Raw genomic sequence first — 15,262 nt, 5'->3', positions numbered from 1 at the left:
ATTGGCTGAGAGGGCAGAGAGAGCCTTTGAAATGCAGATGTGAGCCTGCCACTGTAATGGGACAACTTTAACACTACTTGGATAAACGTTGCCTGTTAAAAACATGTGTACCAGAACAGTGCCAGCAGTAGCTAAAGTGAGAGACTCGAAAAAAGACAACAGTTGGCTGGATTCTCCTTCCTGAATCATGACTCATCCTCGACCTAGAGGTTAGTGTTAGGTAGAGCGCCTGACGTTCTTCTTACTTAATCAAGTGCAGCACATTCTGCAGGTGCTTATCAATGGCATTGCGAAGGAAGAAAAAAAGTATGTAATTGGAAACGATTCATAAGTTCTGTAATTTCAAAAAATAATACACAGTTTTTATCATGCTTTTGAATAATGTGGTATTGCGGATGTAGCTCGCAAAGGCTCTCGTCGAGATATCTCGAAATTCAAAGATGGCTGCTGGATTTCCTAGTAGAAAGGCGGGGCTTTGCTCTCCCATTGCCCAATCGGCCTCCTCTAGGTAATAGTGCACAGCGACCTCCTATGAGCTCTTCCTTCACTACTCCCTGTCACTGAAAGCAGCAGCTTGCGGCACAATCTCAGACAGGTAGGCGGCATCTCTGCTATGCTATCTATACACTGTTCCGCTTGCCATGCCTTCATGTATATGTGAGATACAACCAAGAGAGTCCAGCGTCTATAAACACCGATTAGGGTTTTTAAAACGTGCGATTACCATCGCTGCTTAGGTTCCAAAAAGTAAGTTATACTTTTATAAAAAGGTTCATGCGTGTCTTCTTATTCTTATTAATTAGGAGAAGTGATTTGAGTAAAAGTACGCGAGTTTTACGTAAAATTAGCACCATGTTAACACCGGGCTACAAATCTGGCAGCTCAGGCTGTGTTTTGTGCCAGGGTGTTCTTTTTGTACGTTGTGCAGGAATTGCATGCAGTTGTTGAACATTTCATCCTTGGTAATTCTTGTATTATCGTTGTGCTGCTCTCAGTTTTGATATTTAAACATTATACTTTTAATTTTGTTTCCAACCTTAAATCACTTCCATCTTTGTCCCATGCCCTCCGAAGCAGGAGAAAGACTTCCATGACGAAGCAGAGTAAAGTTGAAACAAACAAATGCCGTGGCCATAAACTGCCTAGCACTTAAAGCCAGCGTGCTTCCGAAAGCCGCAACTCTCGATACTTCAGACCTGGTGATCTCTTCTTAGTTTTTTCCCAATTATTTGAGCCCGTGCCTGGCAATGCATACCTTTATGGCTCACTGAGTCAAGGCTGCACTTTGCAATAAGCTTTGGAAAGTCCAAGAAGTCTGGTTTTGTCAATTTTTTTCTGTAAACGGTCAGTTGTCAAAGGCTATCTGCCAAACATATGAAATGAAGGAGTGGCGCAAACCAGCCCTAGCAATGAACAGCACTCCTTTTCAGTCAACTTTGCACATGTGATCACAAAAAAATGATCTCACTCACAGTGAATGGCACTGCTCCATGCTGTATATGTTCTGCGCTGTTATGTAAAATATAAGACTTGCCAGACAAGACAAATCTAAAATCTACTACGGAAATCCATACACTTTGCCTCTAGACTAATTGACGAAGAATAATAATAGTAAAGCGATTCTGGAATCTTTTATTGGCCACACATAGATCACAATTTAAGTGTGCACAGGATGTTTAGGCATCTAAAGAAGAGAACTATCTGTGTCTTGTAAGGCTAAGGTTATAATACTGTTATAGTACTATATGTGGGTAATATACTTGCAACCTAGATCTGTGTAACTTACCAGTGACAAGTTTTAATATATTGCCTGCTGTAGAGCACTCGATGTAATCTGCAGTTAATTGTATCATAGTATAGATTGCTCAGTGGGTTAATGAGTTTGTTGCAGAGATCTTAGTGCTATCTCCATGTTTCTAGCTACAGTCCTAGTGAAATGCTCAGTGGGTTTGCACTTGCTGTATGTACACTACAGGGTACAAGTTTGACCCCCTTGCTGTTTTTAGCTGAGTTTTTACTTCTAAGGTTGATAAAGTCTACACAAAGTTATTCCAGTACCCACCGCGGCTCAATTTGTTTTCTGACACTTATTTCTATTTAGGGTATTAGGACAAATGCAGTTGCTGACTGACCTTAAAGTGAGCCATTTTGCGTAATGTCCTTTACTACCTTTCCATGATGCTGCTCAGTACAGGACAATGTGTTAGTTGTTGGATGACAGTGAAGCAATTTAGGACTGTATGTATCCTTGTCGGCCCACATGACCAGGACACACTCGAGATGATTTTCTAGAACTGGGGTAAGGACATGGTTTCGTCATAAGAATGGCTCAACTCTGACATTTGGATGGTTCCTTCTCCATGACAACACTTCTGTGGATTGAAATTTCGATATCTGAAGTTGTTCCATGTGAGGTGTGAGATTGCTTGCCTGTCTTGTTTTTCATTTTGGTCCACACGACTTTGCTTTCTGGTGTGCCTTTTTATTTTCCAATTCTGAATGCAGGTTTCCAAGTACCAGTGTTGTAATTAGTTCATTACCTACCTTTTCATACCATTATAACCTCAAAACACATTATAAAACATGTCCTTTCAGCTTCCTTAAATCTTCTTACATATAGCTTTAGCTGACTTTGGAGCTAGGATAGCTGATCACACTCTCTTTCCACTGATTATTCTAACTTGCACACACTTTAAGAACTCTCTGCTGTCACCTTTCTAGTGTGGCAATTGGCTGGCACTTTTCCATGACTTGACAAATGACAGGATACCTCTGCTTGCCAATCACTCCGAAGCAAATTGTCATGGAGTTGGATGTGTCCTGAGTTTGTGTTTTGGGACCGATATGTAGGATAAAAGTTCCTCCAGAGGAGTTGGGAGTAAGAATTGCTAACCAATAGTGTTCCTAGATGGGAAAGTCTGCCTCACCGTCTGGCTATAGACTATACAGGAAGACTGTGGGTAGTACAGTTGAGCAAAACTTTGAACAGGGAATTTGCGAGAGTAACTACAGCTACCATTTGTTTCTTACACATTAAATAACATGGTAACTAAGAAAACACACCTGGTTCAAGATAATCTTGAGGGAGGGAATACATATGTCGCTCAGCCTTCCAGGAGCCCCCATTGCAGGATGGGGGGATTTCCATCACTTTTTTAAGATTAATAAAGTTCTTCAGGCTCCCTCTACCAGATTATCGAGGGCCCAGCAGATCTGCCCAGTTACCCACAATTTGAAGGTGTCCTCCGCATTGAGGGTTGAACACACGCCAAATCAGGCTGTCGCCTGCAGTGCGCGCTTGACTTCCAGTGCCCACCACAGATGCCTTGCTTTCACTCAGTTCTCCTCATTCACCGCATTTGATTTTCTGGTGACTTCCCTGGGGATGTACTAGTGATTTTGCGTTTGCGCAGCAAACCATAAACGTCTGTGTAAAAATGTAAATATGATTTTTTGCAGAACTTTGAACTAAACGGGTTTGATTTTGGAAGTGTAGTATTGCTATATTTATGTTACATTGGAAGTATTGTTTTCAACCACTACTTGTACATTGCAGTATAAAATGTTGAATGTTGTATAAAATGTCTGTGTACTAAAGTATTGTACACAATAATTTTCCTTGAAGCTCTGCTAAAAATGCATTAAATAACTTACGCAGATGCAGTGCCTTTTAAATGTAATCCTGATTTATTCATATAGCGCCACCTAGTGGCACCGCGAAGTATTTGTAGTGTTTTTTTGTTTATCCGTCCATTTTCAAATAGGAATAAAATCACACAGGGATAAAATCAAGTTAAGACAAAGATTGAGCAAGGGGGAGAAGGGATTGCAGGAGAGGTATCCAGGGAAACTTAGAGGCTGAGGTCATGTCTTGCCATCTTGCTAGTTAAGATGTCTGTTGATGAGCAGATCCTTTAGATGTCTTTTGAAGTTCAAGAAGGACGGTTTGTCCTTATATGAACTGGAATAAAATTCGAGATTTTAGGGGCATTGCTCGAGAAGGAGCTACCTGAGTTTTTTTGTTTGTAGACTTTTGGTTGGAATGGGATAAGGAGTAAGCTATTTGAGCCTCCTAGGTTTCTTGCCTGCCTTTTTAGGTCTCGCTGAACTAACGCGTATGCTATGTTCAGCGAGAGTATAGAAAGGGCTTCCAAAAATGCTGCCAAAGTGCGGATTGGACACAATTCATGTGCGCCGGGCGCGCGCACACCATCTGTCCGCCTGCAGCTTGGGGCAATTTTGTGGCTACTTTGATGTTCTCCGTGAGCCGCTCAGCCACTGAGAACATCAACGCGTCCGCGAAAGTGCTCACCATTTGACACCCCCTCCCCAGCTCTTGTTCACTTTTCCTCTCAAACAGTCCGACGACTTCTGCAGACCAACTTTTCCTTTATTCCTCTGCCTTAATATTGGTTAGTTACTTCTGGTGTATCGCAGTGCTGTGAAACAATATGGACGTGTGATAGGCACCTTCTTGTTCTGGGAAAAAAAATCACTATCGTTTTACAAGTTGAGGTGAATTATATTTCCTGTGCACCTAAGCCTCTTAAAATAAGCCGTCTAGTAGCAAAATTACAACTATAGACGGCAAAGATAAGAGTTCTAATGTCAGCATGTCTTGCTGGGCACACTGTGTGATCTTGAGCATATTAATTTGTTTGCCTGTCTTAGTTCTAATATCAGCAAACGTTAACAAGCATTTAAAAATGGTCTACACAAACAACTGAATATTTTCATTACTGCGTGGTATCCTCCACCACCACCACCACGTTCCACCACCACCACGTTCCACCACCACCACGTCCACCACCACCACGTCCACCACCACCACTACCACCACCACATCATCCACCACCATCACCACGTCCACCACCACGTCCACCATTACCACCTCCACCACTACCACGTCCACCACCATGTCCACTACCACGTCCACCACTACCACGTCCACCACGTCCACCACATCCACCACCACCACTTCCTCCACCACCACGTCCACTACCATGCCCACCACCACGTCCACCACCACGTCCACTACACCCCCCTCCACGTCCACCACCACCATGTAGACCACATTCACCACCATATCCACCACCACCATGTCCACCAACACTACGTCCACCAACATGTCCAGCACCTCCACGTCCACCACCACCACACCCACCTCCACCATGTCCACCACCACCACCACGTCTACCACTACCACGTCCACCACTACCACGTCCACCACCACCACCATGTCCACCACATCCACCACCACCACATCCACCACCGCCATGACCACCACCACCATGTCCACCACCACATCCACCTCGTCCACCACCACCACGTCCACCACATCCACCACCACGTTCATCACATCCACAACCTCCACCACCACTACGTCCTCCACCACTATGTCCACCACCACTATGTCCACCACCACATCCTCCACCACTACCACGTATACCACCACCATGTCCACCACATCCACCACCACCACGTACACCACCATGTCCACCACATCCACCACCACCATGTCCACCACCACTACGTACACCACCACCATGTCCAGCACCACCACGTCCACCACCACCATACCCACCACCACCACCTCATCCACCACCACCACTTCCACCACTACCATGTCCACCACTACCATGTCCACCACTACCATGTCCACCACTACCACGTCCACCACCACATCCACGTCCAACACTACGTCCACCAACACCATGCGCACGACGTCCACCACCACACCCACATCCACCACCAAGTCCACCACCACCATGTCCACCACCACCAACATGGCCACCACTACGTCCACCATGAGGCCACTACCACGTCCACCACATCTACCTCCACCACATCCACCACCACGTCCACCACCAAGTCCACCACTACATTCACCACTACATTCACCACTACATTCACCACTACATTCACCACTACATCCACCACTACATCCACCACTACATCCACCACCGCGTCCACCACCACGGCGTCCACCACCACGTCCACCACCTCCACGTCCACCACATTCACCACCACCACGTCCCCACCACATCCTCCACCACCACTACGTCCACCACCACGCCCACCACCGCGTCCTCCACTACCACGTCCACCACCACCGTGTCCACCACATCCACCGTGTCCACCACATCCACCATGTCCACCACATCTACCACCACCATGTCCACCACATCCACCACCACCATGTCCACCACGAGGCCATTACCACGTCCACCACCACCAAGTCCACCACCACCACATCCACCACGTCCACCACTACAACGTCCACCACCACGTCCACTACCACCACCACATCCACGTCCACCAACACTACGGCCACCACCATTACGTCCACCAACACCATTCGCACCACGTCCACCACCACACCCACCACCACGTCCACCGTGTCCACCATGTCCACCACCACCACGTCCATCCCACCACATTCACCACTGCCATGACCACCACCACGACCACCACCACCATGTCCACCACCACCTCGTACACCACCACCACGTCCACCACATCCACAACCTCCACCACCACCACAACCTCCACCACCACCACAACCTCCACCACCACCACAACCTCCACCACCACCACCACGTCCACCACGTCAACCACATCCACCACCACATCCACCACGACACCCACCTCCACCACCACCACGTACACCATCATCATGTCCACCACATCCACCACCAGCATGTCCAGCACCACCACGTCCACCACCACCAAACCCACCACCACCACGTCCACCACCACCTCATCCACCACGTCCACCACCACCACGTCAACCACCACGTCCACCACCACCACGTCAACCACCACCACGTCCACCACCACATCCACCACCACCACAACCACCACCACTACGTCCACCACCATGTCCACCACCACCACGTCAACCACCACCACACCCACCACCACAACATCCACCACCACATCATCCACCACCATCACCTTATCCACCATCATCACCACGTCCACCATCACCACGTCCACCATCACCACGTCCACCACCACCACCACGTCCACCACCACCACGTCCACCACCACCACGTCCACCACGTCCACCACCACCACGTCCACCACATCCACCACCACCATGTCCACCACATCCACCCCCACCATGTCCACCACGAGGCCATTACCACGTCCACCACCACCACGTCCACCACCACCAAGTCCACCACCACCAAGTCCACCACTACAACGTCCTCCACCACTACCACGTCCTCCACCACTACCACGTCCACTACCACATCCACGTCCACCAACACTACGGCCACCACCATTACGTCTACCAACACCATGCGCACCACGTCCACCACCACACCCACATCCACCACCACCTGGGCCACCACCACCACCATGGCCACCACTACGTCCACCATGAGGCCACTACCACGTCCACCACGTCTACCTCCACCACATCCACTACCACATCCACCTCCAAGTCCACCACCACATTCACCACCACATTCACCACCACATCCACCACTACATCCACCACTACATCCACCACTACATCCACCACCACCGCGTCCACCACCACCGCGTCCACCACCACGTCCACCACCTCCACGTCCCCCACCACCACGTCCCCCACCACCACGTCCCCCACCACATCCTCCACCACCACATCCTCCACCACCACATCCTCCACCACCACATCCTCCACCACCACATCATCCACCACCACGTCCACCACCACCACGTCCACCACCACCATGTTCTCCACCACAACATCCACCACGTCCACCACCACCACGTCCAACACCACCACGTCCACCACCACTGCGTCCACCACCACGTCCACCACCACGGCCACCACCACACCCACCGCGTCCACCACCACCGTGTCCACAACCACCACCACGTCCACCACCACCACGTCCACCACCACCACGTCCACCACCACCACGTCCACCACCACCACGTCCACCACCACCACGTCCACCACCACCACGTCCACCACCACCACGTCCACCACCACTACGTCCACCACCACCATGTTCTCCACCACTACGTCCACCACCACCATGTTCTCCACCACGTCCACCACCACCACATCCACTACCACAATGTCCACCACCGCGTCCACCACTACCACGTCCTCCACCACGTCCACCTCCACCACCACTACATCCACCACCACCACCATCACATCCACCATGTCCACCACATCCACCACCATGTCCACCACATCCACCACCACCATGTGCACCACGAGGCCACCACCAAGTCCACCACCACCAAGTCCACCACCACCAAGTCCACCACCACCAAGTCCACCACCACCAAGTCCACCACCACCAAGTCACCACCACCACGTCCACCACCACAACATCCACCACGTCCACCACCACCACGTCCACCACCATGTCCACAACCACCACCATGTCCACAACCACCACCATGTCCACCACGTCCACCACCACCATGTCCACCACCACTACGTCCACCACCACCATGTTCTCCACCACGTCCACCACCACCACATCCACTACCACCATGTCCACCACCGCGTCCACCACCACCACGTCCACCACCACCACATCCACCACCACATCCACCATGTCCACCACATCCACCACCACCATGTCCACCACGAGGCCACCACCAAGTCCACCACCACCAAGTCCACCACCACCAAGTCCACCACCACCAAGTCCACCACCACCACGTCCACCACCACCACGTCAACCACTACCACGTCCACCACCACCGTGTCCACCACCACATCCACCATGTCCACCACATCTACCACCACGTCCACCACCACCATGTCCACCACACCCACCACCACCATGTCCACCACGAGGCCACTACCACGTCCATCACCACCACCACCACCACCACAACATCCACCACGTCCAACACCACCACGTCCACCACCACGTCCACCACCACACCCACCACCACGTCCACCACCACCGTGTCCACAACCACCACCGTGTCCACAACCACCACCGTGTCCACAACCACCACCGTGTCCACAACCGCCACCGTGTCCACAACCACCACCATGTCCACCACCACCACCACGTCCACCACCACCACGTCCACCACCACCATGTCCACCACCACTATGTTCTCCACCACAACATCCACCACGTCCACCACCACCACGTCCAACACCACCACGTCCACCACCACTGCGTCCCGCACGTCCACCACCACGTCCACCACCACGTCGACCACCACCACCGTGTCCACAACCACCACCGTGTCCACAACCACCACCGTGTCCACAACCACCACCATGTCCACAACCACCACCATGTCCACCACCACCACGTCCACCACCACCACGTCCACCACCACCACGTCCACCACCACTACGTCCACCACCACCATGTTCTCCACCACGTCCACCACCACCACATCCACTACCACCATGTCCACCACCCCGTCCACCACTACACGTCCTACACCACCACCACGTCCACCACCACCATCACATCCACCATGTCCACCACATCCACCACCATGTCCACCACATCCACCACCACCATGTCCACCACGAGGCCACCACCACCAAGTCCACCACCACCAAGTCCACCACCACCAAGTCCACCACCACCAAGTCCACCACCACCAAGTCCACCACCACAACATCCACCACGTCCACCACCACAACATCCACCACGTCCACCACCATGTCCACAACCACCACCATGTCCACAACCACCACCATGTCCACAACCACCACCATGTCCACAACCACCACCATGTCCACAACCACCACCATGTCCACCACCACCATGTCCACCACCACCACGTCCACCACCACCATGTCCACCACCACTACGTCCACCACCACCATGTTCTCCACCACGTCCACCACATCCACTACCACCATGTCCACCACCCCGTCCACCACTACACGTCCTCCACCACCACCACGTCCACCACCACCACATCCACCACCACCATCACATCCACCATGTCCACCACATCCACCACCAAGTCCACCACCACCACGTCCACCACCACCACGTCCACCACCACCACGTCCACCACCACCACGTCCACCACCACCAAGTCCACCACCACCACCAAGTCCACCACCACCACCAAGTCCACCACCACCACCAAGTCCACCACCACCACCAAGTCCACCACCACCACCAAGTCCACCACCACCACCAAGTCCACCACCACCACCAAGTCCACCACCACCACCAAGTCCACCACCACCACCAAGTCCACCACCACCACCAAGTCCACCACCACCACCAAGTCCACCACCACCACCAAGTCCACCACCACCAAGTCCACCACCACCAAGTCCACCACCACCAAGTCCACCACCACCAAGTCCACCACCACCAAGTCCACCACCACCAAGTCCACCACCACCAAGTCCACCACCACCACGTCCACCACCACCACGTCCACCACCACCACGTCCACCACCACGTCCACCACCACGTCCACCACCACGTCCACCACCATGTCCATTACCAGCACATCCACCACCACTACGTCCACCACCACCATGTCCACCACCACCACGTTTTCCACCACGTTCTCCACCACCACCACATCCACCCCCACGAGGCCACCTTACTCTATCGCCCTCACTTTATCTGTCGCTCTCACTCTATCTATCGCACTCTATCTATCGATCGCCCTCACTCTATCTATCGATCGCCCTCACTCTGTCGCCCTCACTCTGTCGCCCTCACTCTGTCGCCCTCACTCTGTCGCCCTCACTATCTATCTATCTATCTATTTCTGGACCCTGACCCGCCATCTTGTCCATTCCCTCGTCCCTTCCCCTCTTCCCTCGTTTCCCCCGTGGCGATCCTTAAATGTTTCTTCCTTTTTCTGATTTGCCTTTTCTCCATACCCTTGTATCCCTCCCACCCTCCCTTGGTGTTGTGACTGTGTCCCCCCTAAGACCCCACTTAATGGAACTCTGCTCTCCTGTTTTTTTGGGTCTAGACCTGAGAAAATCTATTTGTATATATATGTATATAGAGATAACTCTAATCACTAGTATATGCAGTAGACCTTTCTACTCACTACCATTCCTATGTGACTCTTAGAGTATATCCATTCGTACCCCTTCCTTGAATGACTTTACTACCTTTACATTTGCAATGCTTTTTGTATCTCTTCCTTGTGTGACTTTAGAACTTGTACATTTGCAATTTTTCTCTCTGTTTGTATCTTTTATGTAACACATGTAATCCTAAGTCCTTATGTATCGCAACTGGTTCTTATGTAAAGCGCTCTGACACCTTCGGGTAATGTTCGCGCTATATAAAATTGCATTAAATAAATAAATAAATAAAATAAACTCTATCTATCGCCCTCCCTCTATCTATCGCCCTCCCTCTATCTATCGCCCTCCCTCTATCTATCGCCCTCCCTCTATCTTTCGCCCTCCCTCTATCTATCGCCCTCCCTCTATCTATCGCCCTCCCTCTATCTACCTATCACCCTCACTCTATCTATCTATCTCACTCACTCTATCTATCGCATCACCACGGCATCACTCAGCACCACCACAGCATCCCTCAGGGGCACCACAACATCACTATGCGCTACCACAGCTTCACTGAACGCCACAGCTTCACTGAACGCCACAGCTTCACTCGTCGCCACAGCATCACTCTGGTCGCTACAGCATCACTCTCGTCGCCACAGCATCACTCTCGTCGCCACAGCATCACTCTCGTCGCCACAGCATCACTCTCGTCGCCACAGCATCACTCTCGTCGCCACAGCATCACTCTCGTCGCCACAGCATCACTCTCGTCGCCACAGCATCACTCTCGTCGCCACCACATCACTCGTCACCACCACGTCACTCGTCGCCACCTCGTCACTCGTCGCCACCACATCACTCGTCGCCACCACATCACACAAAAAGATGTTAATATTTCACTTCTGTTCTTGGATTTTCGTCACAATAAAATACACTGAACATAATCTTCACAAAATTTATTTACAAAAGTTGAAACTGTTGCGATTATAAATTACAATAGCTTTTATTTAAGTATTAATTATTTTAAAAAAATGAAAGCCATTGTAATTTGTAATATCAATCCATCTAAGTCACGTAAATACAACACACATTGCATTACAAATGCTATAGGTGTCACATTTGTGAAAGTATTGGCATTGTAAATGACAAAGCTATTAATTTCGCTATTTTCAAAACCAACACATAAATAAACAAGCATTAGAAATGCAATCGGGCTCGGATTTATTTGAGTTTGAGCTAATGGCATTGTAAATGCCAATGTCTTTTTGCCATGTGTTATGGAGTGTGTGCATGTGGTGTGTAGTGGAAGTATGTTTGTTGAATTGTAATTTTACCAATGGTGGCATGCTGTGCTTTATATGAATATGTTTAAAAGTAAAGTGTACCATACTGCGATTGCTTGGTGGAAAAGTGCACTGCCGGCTGGAGGTGTGTGTGCCTGGTGGAAGGGTGCACTGACGGCTGGTGGGTGTGTGCTTGGTAAAAGCGTGCACAAATGGATGATGGTTGTTGGTGTTTGTGCATGGTGAAAGCATTCATTGACGGCTGGGGGTGTGTTGTTGTGTGTGTTGTTTTCTGTGTGCTGGTGAGTGTGTGGTGGTGAGTCTGTGGGGGTCAGCCTGGGGAGTGAGTGTGGTGGTGAGTGTGTTGTGTTGAGTGGTGACAAGTGTGTGGTGTTGAGAGACTGAGGTGTGTGGTTTGTGTGTGCGTTATGTGTGTGTGGTGTATGTGTGTGTGTGGTGTTTTCTGCACACTCACACACTGCCCCGTAACATTCACACACTGCTCACCCGCACACTCCCAATGTCACCCTGCATAGTCACACACTGTTTACCCTGCACACTCATTCTGCACACTCACACAATGTGCACCCTGACACACTGTCTCTGCAGTCACTCTGCACTCACTGTCACTCTGCACTCACTGTCACTCTGCACTCACTGTCACTCTGCACTCACTGTCACTCTGCACTCACTGTCACTCTGCACTCACTGTCACTCTGCACTCACTGTCACTCTGCACTCACTGTCACTCTGCACTCACTGTCACTCTGCACTCACTGTCACTCTGCACTCACTGTCACTCTGCACTCTGCTGTCACTCTGCACTCTGCTGTCACTCTGCACTCTACAGTCACTCTGCACTCTACAGTCACTCTGCACTCTACAGTCACTCTGCACTCTACAGTCACTCTGCACTCACTGTCACTCTGCACTCACTGTCATTCTGCTGTCACTCTGCACTCACTGTCACTCTGCTGTCACTCTGCACTCACTGTCACTCTGCACTCACTGTCACTCTGCTGTCACTCTGCACTCACTGTCACTCTGCACTCACTGTCACTCTGCACTCACTGTCACTCTGCACTCACTGTCACTCTGCACTCACTGTCACTCTGCACTCACCGCCACTCTGCACCGCCACTCTGCACCGCCACTCTGCACCGCCACTCTGCACTCTGCACCGCCACTCTGCACCGCCACTCTGCACCGCCACTCTGCACCGCCACTCTGCACCGCCACTCTGCACTGCCACTCTGCACCGCCACTTTGCACCGCCACTCTGCACCCTGCACCGCCACTCTGCACCGCCACTCTGCACTCTGCACCGCCACTCTGCACCGCCACTCTGCACTCTGCACCGCCACTCTGCACCACCACTCTGCACCGCCGCAACGCCACTCTGCACCGCCACTCTGCACCGCCACTCTGCACCGCCACTCTGCACCGCCACTCTGCACCGCCACTCTGCACCGCCACTCTGCACCGCTGCACCGCCACTCTGCACCGCCACTCTGCACCGCCACTCTGCACCGCTACTCTGCACTCTGCACCGCCACTCTGCACCGCCACTCTGCACCGCCACTCTGCACTCTGCACCGCCACTCTGCACTGCCACTCTGCACTCTGCACCGCCACTCTGCACCGCCACTCTGCACCGCCACTCTGCACTCTGCACCGCCACTCTGCACCGCCACTCTGCACTCTGCACCGCCACTCTGCACCGCCACTCTGCACCGCCACTCTGCACCGCCACTCTGCACCGCCACTCTGCACTCTGCACCGCCACTCTGCACCCCCACTCTGCACTCCCACTCTGCACCCCCACTCTGCACCCCCACTCTGCACCGCCACTCTGCACCGCCACTCTGCACTCTGCACCGCCACTCTGCACCGCCACTTTGCACCGCCACTCTGCACCGCCACTCTGCACTCTGCACCGCCACTCTGCACTCTGCACCGCCACTCTGCACCGCCACTCTGCACTCTGCACTGCCACTCTGCACCGCCACTGTGCACTCTGCACCGCCACTCTGCACCGCCACTCTGCACCGCCGCACCGCCACTCTGCACCGCCACTCTGCACCGCCACTCTGCACTCTGCACCGCCACTCTGCACCCCCACTCTGCACCCCCACTCTGCACTCTGCACCGCCACTCTGCACCGCCACTCTGCACTCTGCACCGCCACTCTGCACTCTGCACCGCCACTCTGCACTGCCACTCTGCACCGCCACTCTGCACCGCCACTCTGCACTGCCACTCTGCACCGCCACTCTGCACCGCCACTCTGCACTCTGCACCGCCACTCTGCACCGCCGCACCGCCACTCTGCACCGCCAATCTGCACCGCCACTCTGCACCGCCACACTGCACCGCCACTCTGCACTCTGCACCGCCACTCTGCACCGCCACTCTGCACTCTGCACCGCCACTCTGCACCGCCACTCTGCACTCTGCACCGCCACTCTGCACCGCCACTCTGCACTCTGCACCGCCACTCTGCACCGCCGCACCGCCACTCTGCACCGCCACTCTGCACCGCTGCACCGCCACTCTGCACCGCCACTCTGCACCGCCACTCTGCACTCTGCACCGCCACTCTGCACTCTGCACCGCCACTCTGCACTGCCACTCTGCACCGCCACTCTGCACTGCCACTCTGCACTGCCACTCTGCACCGCCACTCTGCACCGCCACTCTGCACTCTGCACCGCCACTCTGCACCGCCGCACCGCCACTCTGCACCGCCAATCTGCACCGCCACTCTGCACCGCCACTCTGCACCGCCACTCTGCACCGCCACTCTGCACTCTGCACCGCCACTCTTCACCGCCACTTTGCACCGCCACTCTGCACCGCCACTCTGCACTCTGCACCGCCACTCTGCACCGCCACTCTGCACTGCCACTCTGCACTGCCACTCTGCACCGCCACTCTGCACCGCCACTCTGCACTCTGCACCGCCACGCTGCACCGCCAC

The 15,262-nt window shown here is 52.8% G+C and overlaps 2 protein-coding genes across 3 annotated transcripts in view; both read left to right on the top strand.

The window, feature by feature from the left end:
• Window positions 1-15,262, top strand: part of EPRS1 (glutamyl-prolyl-tRNA synthetase 1) — a 961,840-nt gene that overhangs the window by 266,408 nt on the left and 680,170 nt on the right. The gene's annotated exons all lie outside the window — the stretch shown is intronic.
• The window catches only part of BPNT1 (3'(2'), 5'-bisphosphate nucleotidase 1), a 242,697-nt gene that overhangs the window by 18,064 nt on the left and 209,371 nt on the right, over window positions 1-15,262 (top strand). Inside the window, exon 1 of one of the 2 annotated variants that reach the window (XM_078649803.1) lies at window positions 460-595. The exons of the other annotated variant lie outside the window; for it this stretch is intronic. The gene's annotated coding sequence lies outside the window, so the exon portion shown is untranslated. Of the gene's footprint in view, window positions 1-459; window positions 596-15,262 lie in introns of those variants that run through there. 2 annotated transcript variants of the gene reach the window in all.

The sequence above is a fragment of the Lissotriton helveticus genome, chromosome 6, assembly GCF_964261635.1.
Source record: "Lissotriton helveticus chromosome 6, aLisHel1.1, whole genome shotgun sequence".
Lineage (NCBI taxonomy): Eukaryota > Metazoa > Chordata > Amphibia > Caudata > Salamandridae > Lissotriton > Lissotriton helveticus.
Note: the sequence above shows the minus strand (reverse complement) of the source record. Positions and strands in the feature narration are given on the sequence as shown.